Source organism: Falco cherrug, chromosome 7 (assembly GCF_023634085.1).
Source record: "Falco cherrug isolate bFalChe1 chromosome 7, bFalChe1.pri, whole genome shotgun sequence".
Taxonomy (NCBI): domain Eukaryota; kingdom Metazoa; phylum Chordata; class Aves; order Falconiformes; family Falconidae; genus Falco; species Falco cherrug.
Window position 1 is genome coordinate 40,065,452 of NC_073703.1, and position 17,579 is coordinate 40,083,030.

At 40.7% G+C, this 17,579-nt stretch overlaps 1 long non-coding RNA gene across 1 annotated transcript in view; it reads right to left on the reverse strand.

Annotated features, from left to right (window-relative positions):
* LOC114015754 (uncharacterized) overlaps positions 1 to 16,303 on the reverse strand; it is a 37,856-nt gene extending 21,553 nt beyond the window's left edge. The window contains exons 1-2 of the long non-coding RNA XR_003559859.2: positions 15,431 to 16,303; positions 2,854 to 2,951 (exon numbers count right to left, since the gene is read on the reverse strand). This is a non-coding gene — a long non-coding RNA (uncharacterized LOC114015754). The remainder of the gene's footprint in view (positions 1 to 2,853; positions 2,952 to 15,430) is intronic.
* Between the last annotated feature and the right edge of the window lie 1,276 nt (positions 16,304 to 17,579).

Sequence of the window (17,579 nt, forward strand, 5' to 3'; positions counted from 1 at the left end):
TCTGCATAGCCAATGTTTCCAAAGATTTACCAGTCTTGAAACTGAAGGTTGAAATTAAAAAATTCATGTTGTACAATGGAGGAGATTGGTCAAATAAAGTGCAGTGCATTGTGGATTACTAAAGAAGAAGCAGGCATGTGGGGCCATGTTATGCCTTGTCCATCACCTGCGAAGTACCTGTCTGCCTGCCACATCTTGCCCGTCACTCTGCCTGGTGTTTGCTGGCTCAGCCCTGCGAAGCAGGCAGCAAGGGGAGAAAGGAGTATAGCAAAGGATGCAGCAGACTAGACAGTGCCGCCTTTGAGTCTTGAAGTTCAGCAGTACTCAGGGAGCTGTGGCATTCCTTGTGACAGAAGGAAGCCCGCAGGCTTCTTACAACAGTGGTTTCAGACAGACCCATGACCAGGGGACAGGAAAAATGGTATGAAGCAACTTTCCCACCACCTCCAGCCAAGCCTAAAAATCTGTTCAAACGGGAACTGAGTCCTGAGCCTTTAGACAGAAACCTCTCTGAGCTGAAAGTAAACCAGAAACAGTTCTAGGGTTGTCTCTTTTTTTAGTTTGGATGTGTTACTAACACAGTATAACGCTACAGTCAGCTACACATCATCCCAACTGTAAAAATTAAAAAGAGCTGTTGAATGTCGAGTGATGAAGCACTAAGTGTCACAACTTCAAAAGTCCTGTTTTTCTGGCAATATTTACTTATTCACATGACACATTAACATATGTAATAAGTACATAAAAGAACAAATGTCATATGGAGAAGAAAAGTCGATGTGTACCCATAATATAGTGAAGAGTATCAGAAAAACCTTAGATTGCTTTGATTTCTTGACTCATGTACCTGAAACACAATCCCTGTGCTGCAATAGCACTTCTTTCTTCTGTGACTGTACAGTACCTCATACTGTCAGGGTTCATGACTATTGCTCCTCTTTTCTGCTTCAACACACCTAACAGAAGAGTTTCCTTTCCACTGAATTTCTTATAGAGGAGTTTATGAAAAAAAAAAATATTACATAAAGCTATAAAGAAAAGCTGTTCTCTAAGAAGTTGTTTTGAGTGTCTTTAGCTCTTACTTTGCCAGCAAAGGCTCATCCCATCAGTCCTTAACTCATATAAGCATTGCATGTTATTACGCCATGAGGCTGCCACAGGATTATTGTATAAGATTATGACCAGATCTTGAAAATTTGTTTTTCTTAGTTTTTCAGCTGGCATACACTTAACTGCTTTGCTTGCTTCCAAATTATGTCTAATGTCCATTGCATGTGTCATATGGCAAACATCAGCCAATTCTGCAAAAGCTGTTTCTAAACGTGTTTGGTTAGATTGTTTTTTTAAGGCAAGTTCATTTCCTTTGCTAAATTTAAACAATAGAAAGCCTAACATGTATGCAGCATTTCAGCTTCAGGGTCAATGGTCTTCATTCATTATTTGGGTGTGAAAATAAAGTGTAAGAAATGAAATGCTGCTACAGCCTTCCCTACATCTGATACTAGTAATCGGTTCCTCCAATGAGAATATTATGGGTTTGGCATATAGGCAAAGAAAACAGAAACACAGAGGCAAATGATGAAAATGTATCAGCCAGCTAAAAAAAAATAAATTGTATTATATTTTAGGCCAGTACATCCTAGATCTAAATTCTTTTCTTCTCCAAAAGAATAAAGATTGTATTGATAATCAGCTACTAAGTTAGAACAGATACACGTTGGCATTTTAGACTTCTAAAGAGTGTGGAGATCTGTGGCTAAATAAATCTCCCCATTTTTACACTAGCACAACAGTAGCAAAGATGCTGACTATGTGCTATTCATTATATAAACTAATACATTTGACAGCTGAACTGAGACTCTCACTGTCACCTTCAAACTTGAACTTCGACTTGACCTAATCCCATATCAAATGATAACAGTTTACCATCTGTCCTTGGTCAGCCCAATGGAAGACTTCAAAGGATAGATTTAATAGCATATAGTTTGGCCTTGACATACAGACTGTATCTGTTCTTACTTAAAGAACAATAAAACCTTGTATTTCATTTCTCTTTTTTTTTTTCTTGTTTTTTAACAGATGGAGGGCTGGTGTCTTATTCCATTCTGTCACCCCATCTGGATGCCTTAAATGTGATACTAAGGGAAGCACGGGGTGAGCCCACCAAAAGCTTGGTTCTAGTTGAGATACAGTGAGAAAGGAAAGAAAAGACTGATACCTATCTTGAGTCATGGCAAATTAAAGACATTTAAGGCTGCCATAGGGGAATGTGGAGCAGAAATCAGCACTGACTTCTGAATTAACAGTGGCAGAACATAACAATGCAGCACTGGAGTGCACTGCACACTGTCAAAGAAGTACGGCTGCTCCATCAGTGACACCTAATTGAAAATAAACATTTTTGTCAGTCAGTTTATGTGGCACTTTTCAAAACAGCAAACTGCAAGTCTAAACATCACAGGAATCATTTTCTGGTTACTGTTCCTCCTGAGATCTCACCTGGCTGAGTTTACCACAGGAAAACCTTCTCTGAGGAATTCGAAGAATGTGTTTCACTCTCACTGCAAAATTAACTATTTTGCTCTTTTCTGAATGAGCTTTTCATTATAATCCAGAGTTTAAAAGTTCTTTTGTGAAACACCTTGATACAGCCATGGCATTTTTTGTAACTCAGAGTAGTAGATTTGGTTAACATTTTTTAAGGGACGAAGGACTACTAAAATCATTTAGTCTGAGCTACTATCTGTTTAACACAGGGCAAAGGATTGAATCCAGTAATTCCAAAAGGAGAATATATTTTCCTTACTCTGAAAATGTAGTGGAGTAGTAGTATGATCATAACAAATATCGTACCAGTGCATGCTGACTTCTTTGCAAATGCTCTGCAGAGACAACTACGGATGAGGTCTTCTCTTTTCACATCTCTGAAGTAACAAGCATATTCAGCAGTGCTATAAAATAATAAACAGCAAACGGGTTTATTTTTAGTGGTCATTCAGAGTTTACTCAGGTCATTTACATATGTGGACTTCAAAGTCCCCTTGAATTGCAGAAGAGTGAAGCAAAACCTTATCAATGGTGCTTTCATGTTAAGGTGATGCAAGAGCTTCAATCCCCAGTTACCTTCAACTTAATACTTTCATCCTAGTGAGTCCTGACATTAAGAAACTTGGGGAAAGACATGAAGGATGGCAGGATAACACAAAAGCAAAAGATTCATGAATATTAGGAATTTATCCCTATCCCTTCCTGGTGTTTGTACCCCTCGGTAGACGTGAAAAAACAATGCAAATCTCTTCCATCCTAGCAAAGGATGTTAGATGAGTCACCGTGGACAAAAATGCATCATAATGTTGTCATGTCAATCAAAGCTTTGACAGACAATGCCAAGTCCATTGAGCAAAGATTTATAAAATTACAAACCAGTTTCTGCTCAATGAATCTCTGCATAGACCCCTCTAATCATATTTGAGAATATTATTTACCAGGTGAACCAAAACAAAAGAAGAAATGGACAAAAATCAAATGGATCCAGACCAAATATATTTTTGTGTTTTCTGCAGCAAAGATAAAATCCCTGCATTTTGTTTGGATTGAAATGAATCATGTTGGTAACTTCTTTTTTTTTTTAAAAAAAAAAAAAGCAGAGAAAATGCAAGTCTAAACTGTTACAAAACTGATGCCAACCTGCCCCATTTCCACCTCTGACTTCTATTCACAAATTGCAATACTTGGGTAGATCACTTGGAATGGAACAGCCCTGTTTTCAGTCTCCCAGGACAGCACCCCAGCCCTGAAGCAATAAAGCTATTTGAGGTATGAATCTCTCCTATTGACATTGTTCCACTTTGGGAAATAAGCATTTCCTAGACCAAAGGCTGAAACTTGAGCGAATATCTTAAACACAAGACCGCATAATTATTTTGTATAAAATATATCTAGCTTGAAAGCTGCAATGTAATCTCAGCTTCAAAATGTACTCTGGATGGGGAGTTATGTGCTCTTCCAACACACAGGAAGGGCTTGATTTAAATCCCTGTTATTGGTTCCTCTGTAAGAGACTGCAGGACAACGCTTCCTTGAAGAGCAGCTCTGAGAAGCCAATTTTTCAGGAAATAGTAATGAATATGCATCTGCGTATGTGCTGCAACTTCTGAGCAGTCAAGAACTGGGAAAGGAGGATTTGAATGTGAAAACATCTGTCCTCTAGCAGTACCTTGGGCACTCAGCTTGAGGCAAGCCAGCCAGCACCTAAACAGCCAAATCCCTAACCCTCACCTGAACCATGAGGAAATGGCACCTACCAGCATTACAAAGTGGAAATCTTCAGAAAAGTGTTTGTTCATGGTAAGGGATGTTTCTACCTCCTCTCCTCTTACAGACATTTCTCCTATTCACTAGCATGCTTTTACTGGTGCTCTTGTGGAAGTAAACCAAAGCAGCCTGTCTGCTTTGAGATAAAACCTGCAATGATGCTGGGATCAGCACCAAACTGGGGGAAAGGAAGCATCCAAAAGCCCTTTACCGAAGATCTCAGCTGGTCTAAAAGGCTCAGTCTGCAGCTCTTCCAAAGGAAACCTGTTTTCTTAACGATCTGTCCTTTCTCATCTGCAGAGAGAAAGTCAAGTGTGTCCTTATACACTACTTTAGTAAAATGGATGTGCAGCACTCACTTCATTATAACCGCCATGGGGATTAAAAGTAACTTGAGCAAATGGCCCTAACTCCTTGTAATTATCTTTTGAAGACACTTGAAGACAAAAGAAAAAACAAAAAACAAACTAGCTCAAGAAGAGCAGTGCTTGCCAAGGGACCGGTGAGCAGCTGGCAGGGGCTGCGGGCGCAGCAGTTCCCCCATGAGCCTGGCTCTCCCACACGGTGTCCCAGGCCGATGGCAGGACCCGTGGCACTGGGGACGTGCAGAGGGCCTCAGAGAAGGAGCTCTTCCATGGATGTGTGGCGGGCAAGGCTGAAAGGCGTCTGGCTTTGTGTCTGAGCAATGCTGCCCTCCTATGGCTTGTCGCTCAGCCCACTCGCTTCTGCGCTGACACCCCTCGGTCCCAAATGCTTCAACAGGTCCCTAGCGCCACTGAAAAGGCAAAAGGAGGGGGTACGGGACGAGCAGTCGGTTATTCTCTCTGGCTCGGGGCCACTGAACCATACTCCCCGATGAGTGACCCAGCTGGCAGAGCCCCACCTCTGCCCAGGCCCTCCAGGGGAGCACAGCCCTTCCCAGCCCTCATCCCCCATCCCTCGGAATGCTCTCAGCTGTGTAGCTCATTCCCCTGTTAACCCTTTCAGAGGTAACGCAACAGAGAAGCAAGAAGCTGAAAAGTTTAACTGAGAGTGCAAATATTCTTTTAAAAACAAACCTTCCAGCTATTCAAGTCCAGGCCTGTAAGAAGCTCCTGACTACAGCTGTGTGCCCCCTTACTGCGCCGTGCCAGGGGCCACAGCCCAGCCGGAGTCCTTAGGCCAACCCAGTACTGAGTCCTCTTCCTTCTGACGGAAGACTAGGACCTCTTGCTTAAAGCTTGTTTTTCTTTTGAAAACAGTTTCTAGCTCCTTTCTTACCTACTTGCTAGCAAAATTCCTCTTCTTCGCTGCCGCAAACTGGCTGCAAGTGGCTGTGGAGTTCTCTGCTGACCCTACTCGTGGTGCATCTCTACAGCTTTATGTAGACTCCCATCAGTACAACCGCTCAGCCCCGCTCCCACCTCTAGGCTCTTCTCAGCTTACAAAAAGGTCTTTCCACTACACCACTGGTCCCCACTGGAGTCAGCCGAGGCCTGTGGTTTATTGGTGGGACCTGGCTTTAAGTCCTGAATACACTTGAAGATTTATTAAATAAACACACCGCTTGTCTGCAGTGTGGCACAGAAGACTACAAGGTCAGCAAGTAGTCCAGCAATGACAGAAATTTCTTTATGCAGACAAAGGCCCACCGCTACATTTTTGTAAATGCTTCTCGTGGAGAAGGAGGCTCAAACTGGGTACATCTCAAGGGTTTACAAGCAGCTGCAGAATATAAATGTATAAGGGAAAAGAAATTATAAATTGAAGAGATATAGCACGGCAGGAGAAAATGGCAATCCATAGACTCTGCTGAGATCCAGCTGGTGCCCTGGATGGATGATAACTGCGCATTTTGTGCACTTAGTGAATTTGGTTGTATAAGGCGCTCAGATACATGAAGCCACTTCTAGATAACAGGGGATACTCCTCTACCTCTCCCTCAAATCCCCCAGATACCTATGAAATCACTTCTCCAGCGCAGAAATAGGTCTGCCTTAAGCCACGCCAGCCTGCTTTCCAAATTCACTGTGGTCAGAGCTCTGCAGTTCTGAGGAAAACCTGTAGCTTTTATGTAATAAAAAAGTAACTGACACTGTGTTTACCACGTGCCTTCTCAGATGATTTTCACATCTGGATTGTTTCCAGTGTACATATATAGTTCATCTATGTTTATAACTTTATAAAGTTTTAAAAACTTTGGCAGTCTCTCAGCCAGAGCTGTGATGTAGGTCTAGTGTGTGTTTATGGGGCCTGAGCTGTGTATCAAAATACTGGGAAGTTTCAAGCACCTTAATGGACTTGCAGGTGGAGCTAAGTGGAAGCTGTAACCCAAGTGAGGAGGATTTCTTCCTTGTGTTAAAAACGAAGTTTTCCTACAACAAATTCCTAACTAAGCCTCACTGCAACTACTTAATTCACCCAATCCCAGGCAGCGCACTCCTGCAGAGCCCCACAGCTGTCTGAATGGACACGCAGGCTGTCATCCCTCAGTACCACCCCAGGTCTCACACACACACCCGGCCCCTCTACAGCCCACACTGCTTTGCACATGATGATAAGCCAGAGTTACAGGGCTGGCCCACCCTCTAGCCTCCAGCAGCCTCATGTGCCATTACCATAGTCTTCCTCTGCCAGGCGGGAGGGCCCTTGGCATGACTTAACCCGGGCCTTGCTGTGCCTGAATCGTGGCAGACTCCACTGGGGAGTGGGAGAAGAAGCATCAGCAAGTGCCCATCTACTCTCAGATGCAGAATTTATCTTTAGTCTCAGCTTTGGTCCCAAATCTCACCCCAAACATCCCTGGGCTACTTGTCAGTGGGTCCTCCTGCTCCCACCCTTGCTCTGTCCTTAGGCAAAACCACACACAGTGGTATACTCTGCTCTGAGAGTAACTGGCAATTGGATTAGAAGTCCATTCGTGAAAAAAACCTCATCTCGCATGTTTGTACCCTAGCCCCTATATGGGCTACACGTACAGTAATACTGTGGCTCTACTGGTTTTACTATCTCACTATAACAGGCTCTTGAAACCTGATAAATAATTTTTGACAGTAGGCCATAGCTGGCTTCAAGCAGGCAGCCCAGCAAGCAGTAGAGATTTTGCATATAAAGCTATTAGGGTAACCAAAGGGTCAGCTTCTTTCTACGCTGCTAGAGGAAGCAGTGAGGAGATAGAGACAGAACACATTTTTGTAATGAGTTAATTACAATTAATACAAAAGAGCATGGGATGTCTACTCAGTCTGTATTCAACACTGACAGATCTAGGAATGCTGGACACTGTAGTTTTCACTCCTTACAATACCTGAGCATCCATTTCAAACCCTTTCCTGACAATCTAATTTCCCCCTTGAAATACCTGAATGTGTAGGCACCAGTTTTGTCTTCCCTCACCACCCTCACAGCTCTTTGTACTAGCATCACAAAACACCTTTTATTTAAACCAGAATTGTAAAAACAATGGAAGACCTTTATTACTTTTATACCTTATGCTGAACATTGTTATTCCCCTTTTGAGAAAACATCCTCTATGAATATATATTTAGAATTCTTCCCACAAACTTAAGAACTGATTGCAATCATAGAATTACTCGAAAACTGACAAATTATAACTAAATATTTCGAAAGGTAAATATCCCTGGTCTTTTATTAATGATGTACTAGCAGCTTCCTACAAAATAATAGCTATCATTTTGAAAAGACCAGATCCTCAAAATGCAAAGAAAATATATACCAGCTCAATGTCCATACTCGTACAAAGAGGAAGGTTTCAGGAATGTAATGAGAGAGATTGCACTTACTGTTGCAAATAATTAAAGAATCAGAATTTGCTTTTGCACTATAAAGTACGAAGTTATCAGAAGCAGACTATGATTTTTCCCTGTTTCTTAAAGAGTTAAGAAAAGCTCCAAACCAAATCCGGTCTCAGCAACAGAGACAGACACTGAAACCAGCACCATGCTGACTCTCAGCACCCTGCTGTAAGCATTAGGAAGTTTCCCTCAGATAAAGAGGCAGAAATGTGCTAATTTCTGCCCTTCATAAAACCAGTGGAGTCCTAGAATTATAGTTAAGGTGATGACACAACCTAGTCAGTCAATCATCTCGTGTCTGCCCAGGTAATTATATTTTAACTGTTAAAGGGCTTTGGGAAATTGTCAGCCATGTGAATGCTTGGTTGATGCAGCACTTACATTTACCATCTTAAGGTGATCAATGTAATTCCCAGTCCAGGGGAGGCCAAATTATGAGTTCAATGCAACCCCTGGTATTTAAGAGAAACTGACCAAGAGAAATAATCCAGGACATACCCACACTGCTCTTCATTTGTGGCAGATAAAGGAGTTTAGAGAAGAACCTGTATAACTTCCGCTACAGATAGCTCCGTAGCTTTGACTGAACAGACTGAGGCTGTTTTAGTACACAGGGCCTCCATAGGACATTAACTTTGTTCCTAAATAATTTAGCTGGACAGTGAACAAAGAACAAATGCTTTTCAGGACTCGTATGAAGGACCAGGAGATGAAGTGACATGTGCTGGGTGGGGATTTTAAATGCAGTTTAGCACTTGACTTAGCATGTAATGCTGCGCCATATGAACAGTGTTTCTGGTCCCGTTTCCCTGCCTTTAAAAGGAAGAGGGTACCTAGTACCTAGATATGAGTGCCTCCTCCTAAGACCGTAAGGCTCAATGTTTGAAGAATAGCTTAGGATCTTCGGAAGAAAGATGTACGAAATCATTATTGATCCCAAATGTTTTGTATACTCTGTTGCTGCACTCAATAAAACACTCAAATATAGAACATGTTTCTGCAAAGCCAGCATGCAGAAAATTCTCTATTGTCTCTTTCTACTCTATCAAACAGTCCACGGAAATCTTTAGAGTCCCTAGTCAATACTATTTAAAACATCAAGACTGATTTTACATTCCACATTCTTTGTAATTTCTCTTTCTCTTAAACAGGTAGTACACTTGTGGGAAGAATGCCTTCCCTTCATAATTATAACACACAAAGCTTCAGACATGCACATTTCAGGTGAAGGCCTAAAATTCTGAAGGATCTCATTATCCTTCCAACACAAAAAGACCTTCCTGGGGACCACTGATTTTCTGTGAAAGGATGTGTATTTTGTTTCCTTTCAATGTTACAGTATAAGATAATGTCATGACCACCTCATAGACTTATGGTAATCCAGTTCATGAAAAATCAAATCCACCCACTGTATAAGCGTACATTAATTATAATACAAGAACCGATACAGGGTAGCCTAGAAGCAAACTGGTTCCAACTTGTCCTTCCCAATCATTCAGCTTCCACTGCATGTCTCTTGGAGTCATAGGGCAAGCCAAGTGCACCTTGACAGCCCTGGAAATTATTCTAAACCAGTTCATCATATTCCCCAGCACTTCTGATTACAAAACTAATAGCTTGAAATGGACATTCTGGAGTTAACCCTGTGACCTGCTTAGCTGGTAACAAGAAGAGCAGCAAAATGTGGTACAAGTGCCATGCTGAGAGTGACAACACCTAGTGATGCTTGAGGCTCCAGTACCAGAAGCAATGCCAGAAAATGGAAGTAATTGAGGGGTTTTCATTTCTTCTTTCAGCCTGCATAAGTTTGCTTTCCATAATTGTCTTTCACATGTAACTTATGATGTGTATTTCTCAATAGGAAAATATCAGTGATGAGGGGCAATGATGCAGCTTGATCAGATATTTGGCTAATTCTCTACTGTCTGAAGGCAGAAGGGAATTTCTCAGAGAGTGCAGGGCTCTTAGGACAGAACATGTATTCAGAGCTGCCCAACAACCACTTTTGGCCAGTACCTGAATGACTTACATCCAGCCCAGTAACAGATGACATTAAAGTATTATGGGCCAGGGAAAAAGATTTATTTCTTAGATAAAAAGGGGCTTTAAAATTTCCTTCTGAAAACAAACAAAAAAACCCCGACCCCTGTTTAAAAAAAGGGATGTACCCTCGGGAGGTTTAGCCAGCTCACCACAGGCTCAAATGAGCAATAATACTAGCACAGCAAAAGGGGGCAGGAACGCGCAACTAGGGAGCAGCAGAAGGAAGCAGGACTGTGCTACTGACCCCATGTACCCATTAGATTAACTTTGTTGTAAAGCGAATCTGCTCTCTGACTGATATCCAGGCTATCTACAGAAACATGTGAGACAGGAATCAACTGAATGAGTCTCATTCTCCAAGTATATGAGTTGACAGGTCTGAATGTGGGTTTTAAATGCCTGAATAAGGAAGGAAAGAGATTCTGGTGATGAAAACTTTTTGCAGAACAAAAAGATTCCAACCTGAATCCACATGGTGTAAAGCATTAAGGACATCTTTTTATCTTTGGAAATTATTTTACAGTTAACTGAATAACAACTCTGAAAATAAAGCCTCTTTTTATTCTCTCTCCTTGCATTTGCAATGGGAAGGTTTTAAAGAACAGTATTTGATCCATTAGGTTGAGGAACTCACAGTACTGTACATTGTTTTAGTGTACTAAATTTAGTTGACTTCTGTCTCTTTCAATTATCCCTGTAAAAAGGACAGGTGAAAAATGATGTCTCCCTTTATATCATTTTGTTTGCTGTTAATTCTTCTCTTCTGGTGCTCGCTTGTTTTTTAGGGTAGGCAGGACAAAACAGCTTAAGGGAGAAAACCGCCCTATAAAAAGTTCTTTTTCTGCATTTGAGCTTGTAGAGTCTTCCATTTCATATTTATATCTCATCAATAAAGTGTCAGGATTGCTGATAAGAAGAGAAAAGTCAGATGGAGAATGGATTGAATCTTAACTTTGGTAAAATAGGCTAATAAGAAATCCTGAATGTAAAAATAAATTTCCATGCATGATATCCTCATCATTAATGGGAAGCAAAACTAAATACAAGTTTTACATAATTAATCCACTGACTTGTCCATTTCTTCCACAGCAAAGGGCTTTAGAGGAATAGCATGCCCTAATTCTTAGAAGAACTGTGCTCCTCATCAGAGGTGCTCTTAGACATTTCAGAAATAGTTTCATTCCACTTATGTGTATGCCCTCTGTAGGCTATGTGCTACTCTTAACACCCCTCAACCTCTCAAAAGGAGCTAGAAAGTAGGCATGAATTCTGGGGCAGGTCTTGAATTTGACTTTTTCTTTGCAAAGGATACAACAGTGAGAGGCAAAAGGTTTCTGACTGTGAAGTCCTCCAACCATCAAATGGTAATCAAATATTTGATGAGGAGGAAGCAAAAATATTAATGTATCTTAGTGATCTGTTTAAATTTCCAAAACAGTAATTGTTGAATTTCACTGCTCTCAAAAACTTTGTTCTGAAAACAGAAAGATGCAGCAATGATTTGCTCTGAGTTACTTCTGAGTCTGAATGATCAAAGATATATTGAAGTTTTATTCCTCCACCTTTTTTCAGTGTTAGGACTGGGCTGATACTCCACAGGGACCAAAAACAAACAAAAAAAACCCACCCAAAACAACAACAAACAAAATATAATGACAAAACAACAAAAAACAACAACAAAACAACAAACAAAAAATAAAATAATTTTAAAAAAAACAACAACAAACAAACAACAACCCAGGCCTCTGGAGAAGAAGTGCTCCATTCAGAAATTCACTAATTCTATTGGAAAGGTTAGAAAAGCATTCCTTACTGCATTTGATAGTGCTTCATTAATTATCAGGATTAATCTAGCACTAAAATCCAATGCAGAAAATTCAGCAGTGATCATGGATCTTTCATTGATTCCTCCAGAGAAACACAAAACAAGAAATACAGATCCTGTAATAAGACCTGGAAGAATTTATGACAGGATTAAAAAAGTTTCTAGTGCATCCTACAACAGTGCTGGTGACAGTAAGTTGGGTAGTAGGCTAGTGTCAATGGCAGAGGTGATGATCAGCAAGCATACATGGAATTGTTGGGAGTTGTGGCTTCCTGGAAACAAGTGTCTATGGAGCAGATATCCTGAAATCCTGCTTTCCCATTCACCTACCAGATGTTCCCTACCCTTCCTCTTGATGAGTGTCTTCGTCAGACGTTGGGATGTCACCAGGAACTGCAGAAGTACAGATCACATCTGCTGGTACAAACATAAGTAACTGGCAATGCCCACAAATTCTGCTCTAAAGTATGTGGGTAAGCAAGTCTGATAGTCTTTTGCAGGCTAATGGCTTAAAAAACTTGCCAGCAGATCATATACTAGAAACATGCCACGGCTTGTGATACAACGGCAGGTGTGTTCTTGCCCATAACTGAAATGCACCTATTCAGGCAGAGTTTGAAATTTACAAGTTCAGACAAAGAGATCTTCTTCAGGTTGTGACAAAGGCAACAAAAGAATGGAAATATCTTAGTAGACATCTCTTTTTTTTTTTTTTTTTTCTTTATGAACAACCTGTTTAATGAATGTTGTTTCTCACTTAAAGCTCCACTTTATGAACAGGCAGTCATTCTTAACATAGAAGATTATGAAAGTCCCTTTGCCACCAGACATTCAGATCCTTGTTTGGCTGGTGTTCTACTAGACCGATCAACAGTTGGGCACATAATATTCCCTGGCACTTCTCTAAAGAAGTTTTGCAGTTAGAAATAAAACTTGCAGTTTTAAGAAGTTGGACACTCTCCATTGCCTGCTGTTGACCTACATGGGCTATCAATGCATTCAGGCAAGTTTTCACAGTAAACAAGCTCCCAGCGGAATGTAATATGAAATACAAAAATCTCCGTCCGTCTTCCAATCCCGATACCTGAGAACTCATGAGATTATAATCTTAGGGTTTATAATCTATTCTGTCTCTTCCTTGGGGATCATTAATATATTAAGAAACTCAAATACTCCTGAGAAACCATACCAAGAAAATACATACACAGAAAACTATCATGCCTACCAAGTAAAGGAATACTCTGGTGGCTGAACATACACCTGGATAAAACTGTTCTCCAGAAGAAACCACTTCTTTGGTACAATTTTCTCATTCCTAGTTTTATGGTCTTTCAGAAAAACTAATAGAATTGTCAAAGGCAACATGGTAATGTGGAAGCACAGTGAACTGTAGGCTTCTTTGATGAGTTGTCAGATGTGTCTGTAGGGGAGAAGTAAAGGGAAAATGGGTGAAAGGGGAAGAACAATGTCTGTAGATTCTATAATGATATGAGGAGATGCTATGGTGGAAAAGAGAAATAGAAGGAGAGAATTTAGAGAAGAGCAGAGAACAAACCCTTCTCCGCTATTTCTGTCCCTTTGAAGGCTCCCTGGAATATCTCAGCCCCTGCCAAGCTGCAAAACCCAGCTGACCCGCAGTGATCTAGTGGGTCCCCCAGTACCTGTGCAGGACTCTTACTTCTGGTCCCAGGGCTCTGAACATTGCAAGCACGGCTCTGATTAGACATCAGTTGTATGATCACACATGCATCAAATAGCAGTTAACATTGTCTGCGCTTAAAGGGGGAAGAAATCAGCTTGAATAGGACTGACAGGGATGAAGGGAAGACCCAAGGTGGATGGCTCTGTCTTGTTTTTGCCAAGCTGATATGATGAAGAGGAAGCAGCAAGGCAACCGTTGTTGTAGGAAAGGCCCACACCTTGAAACTTCAACCCTAGGCAAGAATCAGAGAGGCTCTCCAGGAAAGCAATTCCATTTCCCCAGCTATAAGCACAACGGTCTGTTGTGCCCTGGCCTGTTTCAATGCCTGCCAGAGCCTCAGGTCTGCTATGGCTCATTTTCAGTGCTCTTCAGGGCAATGTAGATTTCAATAAGGCTAATAATTAGCTTAATGAGGCTAAATAATTAGTCTAATAAAGCTAAACTACTGGTTGGAATAACCAAAAAATTCTCTTGGAAGGCGGAAGGAAGAAGTATATTGACATGAAATAAGCAAAATACCTGATAAAAGAAAATTCACTTTACCATCAGCACTCAGCATCTCACATTCTAGTACACTAGGTACTATGCACATGGGTAAGAAGACAACCACCTCTTGAAAGAGCTTAAAACAAAGCCAACAGGCAAAAACTGTGAGGAACACAGCAAAAACATGAACACATTTCAATACATTTGTTTCTCATGCCTGTGGTTCCTCATTACCTTGGTCACAGCACCTTTGGTTTCAGAATGTCGAGTTCAAGCCTAAGTTCTGTGGGTTAGCTTAAGAGTTACAGTGCTGCAGCATGCAATTTCACTTATTAATTGCTCATTCCTTGTTATGGCCTCTCTTGCGATTTTGCTTCTATCACTGCTCTTAAAGGTAATTCAGCAGCGTGCTAAACAGCCAAAAATATCATTATCTGTCTTGCAGGCAAGGGGTATATTTTTAGAGGAGCATAAACTTGATTTTCAGTGATACTGGATACCTGCAGCTCTTACTGGCTTCAAATGATATTTTGGGCACTACCACCTCAGAAAACTCAAGCTTTCCATACAAACAACTGGAATTCACCCCCAAAACAGAACAGTTTCCACACAGAGAAAAAAGTATTCTGGTCAGATTTAGAGAAAACCTTGTGTTGCACTTATACCAGAAATGGATGACAAGTTTCAAAGCTGTTTTTAGGAGGGCTTGGAAGGGAAATAAGCAATCAGTGAGATAACTCACTGCTACACATGAACCAGCTAATGCATGAAGATAACAGAGGCAAGAAACGTTGTCAAGTCTCTAAAGTGGTATATCAAGTAACATTTGGTCTGGATAAGAGATTAGTTTTAAATTCCACCTCATCCTAACTTTAACAACACTAATTAAAAAAACCCAAATCCTACAAATTACTGATCATCGGCTCCAACAGTGACAGAAGGAACTAGCTCTTAGACCATGTCCAGATATTTTCAGCACCATATTGTCTTCTAAATGTGGTGGTGTTTACTATATACCTTTCGCTACGGCTATCACCAAGCATTATTAGAAGTGAGTCAGGGACTGCACATTTGCTAGCGCAGATCTACCTTCACCATTCCAAAGGAAACAATTCCATAACGACAGATTAGTGAGAATGCAAGAATAAAGGCATTCTTGTTTTTTATAGATATATCTGTTTTCAAAAAGGAATTCAGTTTATTATTCAAACTATTTTTGTTGAAGTTTAGCAGCAGATAGACAAAACTAGCTGGAGGGTTACTTACTTTCAAGTAGATCCAGTGTTCCACTCCTCTCCTGGCAGAAAAGAAAAGGAAAGTACCTTCAGGTTTTCAAGGCACAGATTGTGTATTTCTTGTGGTATGAACTAATTTCTTTTAACATTCAGCTGTGCAGCTCACCAATTCCCAGAACTGCCTGTTATAGTTTGCATTCTGAACAAAGCAAAGTACCTTCCCTTCCAGGGCTCTTTTGTCTTCTGAATGCATCCTCCTTGGTTGCATTTCATGTTACTGTGTTCTCACTGCTTCTCTATAAATGAACATATTAATCCTTAATTTTCTAGGTTTCTTGCTCCATTTGCCAAAGAAGCATTTTTCTCCTCTCAGAAGCTGCAGATGCAGATTACCACTGTGCCAGCTTCTTCCTGTCTGGAGTGGTCTGGCAAAAGGACTTAGTTCAGGAAAGTTCATAAACATGTATATTTTCTTTTCACTTCTACTATACTCCACAGCTGTCTCACTGTGTTCTTGTCACTTTTCTTTCGAGTACACTTATGAAAACCCATCACAGCAGCTAAGGTCTGCAGGGTTGGAAAGCTGACCTTCCCACACAAGAGGCAGAAATAGGGGAGGCAATCTTTCTCCCACTAAATAACAGTTCCTTCACAACTCTTTTACTGTTTGGGATATCCCTGAGAAAATGCAAAACCTGTTTTGGCTTGTTGCAGCATTCGCAATGATGGAGAAAAAGCTGTCAGGATTCACTTGTCAGCAGCTTAGGCAGTTGAAGAACTTCAGGTCCATTTGAAAATATTTCAGTTATTTGTATGCAGTAGACCTAAATGCAAGGGCATTAAAATCTGGCATGAAAGCCTACATGCATAGGATATGCTCCAGTCTGAAATAAGACAGGTATTGGTTGAGATAAGATGAAACAAAAACAGCTAGAAAGAAGTACAAGTGCAATACTGCTGGTGACTTCATGTTTAAAAACATGGCACATCAGTGTAGAGAAAACTAGTCTGCAGCATCCAATTAGAGCTGCTGCATTTTTCTAAGCTGTCTGGCTTAGTCTGCATCCAGGCAAAACTCAGCTTACAGAAATAGTATACTCCCTTTTTTATGTATCACTTCAGGAGAAAAGAAAAAAAAAAAAACAAACAACAAAACACATAAAACCCCAAAACTGTTGCTATAGAGGTATCATCTACAGAGGTAGAAGGCCTAAAATGAAGCAAAGAATTCATGGAATCACCCTTCTAAATCTTCAGCTGCTCAATCTTGAAATATGGGGGAAGAAAACTGAAATGCATGTGAGTTAGCATGCAGTTGCATAAAGCTATCCATGAGATCAACTAGGACTCTAGGAATTTCCAAAGAAGTTGATCCACCACACCTGCTTTCTCCCTACCTATCATGAAAATCAACCTTCAGACAGATAAGATTCCTTCTCCCTTTGAGTACTGCATCATCACAAAGAGCCCAGCACCCCCAAAACAGCACGAGAGATGAAGGAACTGGCACTTACTGCCACAGAGCATTTCCCATCAGCTTGATACTGCAATGCAGCTACAAGCAACAGGATCCAACTCATGTTCAATGAGCTCCAGCTCTATGTCTTATTTAACAATGGAACTGGTGCACTATGGAATCTCTAATTTAGATGTCCCATTATATACGCTGGTAAAAGCATATATATACACACACTGGTTATTCAGACATAATCTGGGGTTTGCCTCACACCTCCTGCAATGAAGCTACTGATACTTACCTATCATCACACATACAGGGCACTGCAAACCATCCTTGAAACAACTCATCAGCAACTGGTAGACTCTGTATTAAAACTGTAGCAGTATTAATATCTGATGTCTTCACAACAGCAAAGATTTACTTATTTTTTAAAAAACAGAAAAGTCTGAGAAAGCCATTATTTGTCACAGGATGATCCAAAGGCTGTTAATCTCCTGTCTACACCTTAAGAAAGAAGAGAGAAGAAAAATCTAATGTAAACAAGTGTTACTAGGGATAAAAAATTCAGACTGATGCTACATTAAATTACTCGGGAGGCTGAGGTATCCAGCCATGGTCTTCAGTATAAAAGAAAATTATAGGGTCTATCAATTAGAGAAGCGGTGCTCTGAGCCTATGTGCTGGCACGCTTACAGTTTTTTTAATGTCTGGCAGGATGTTT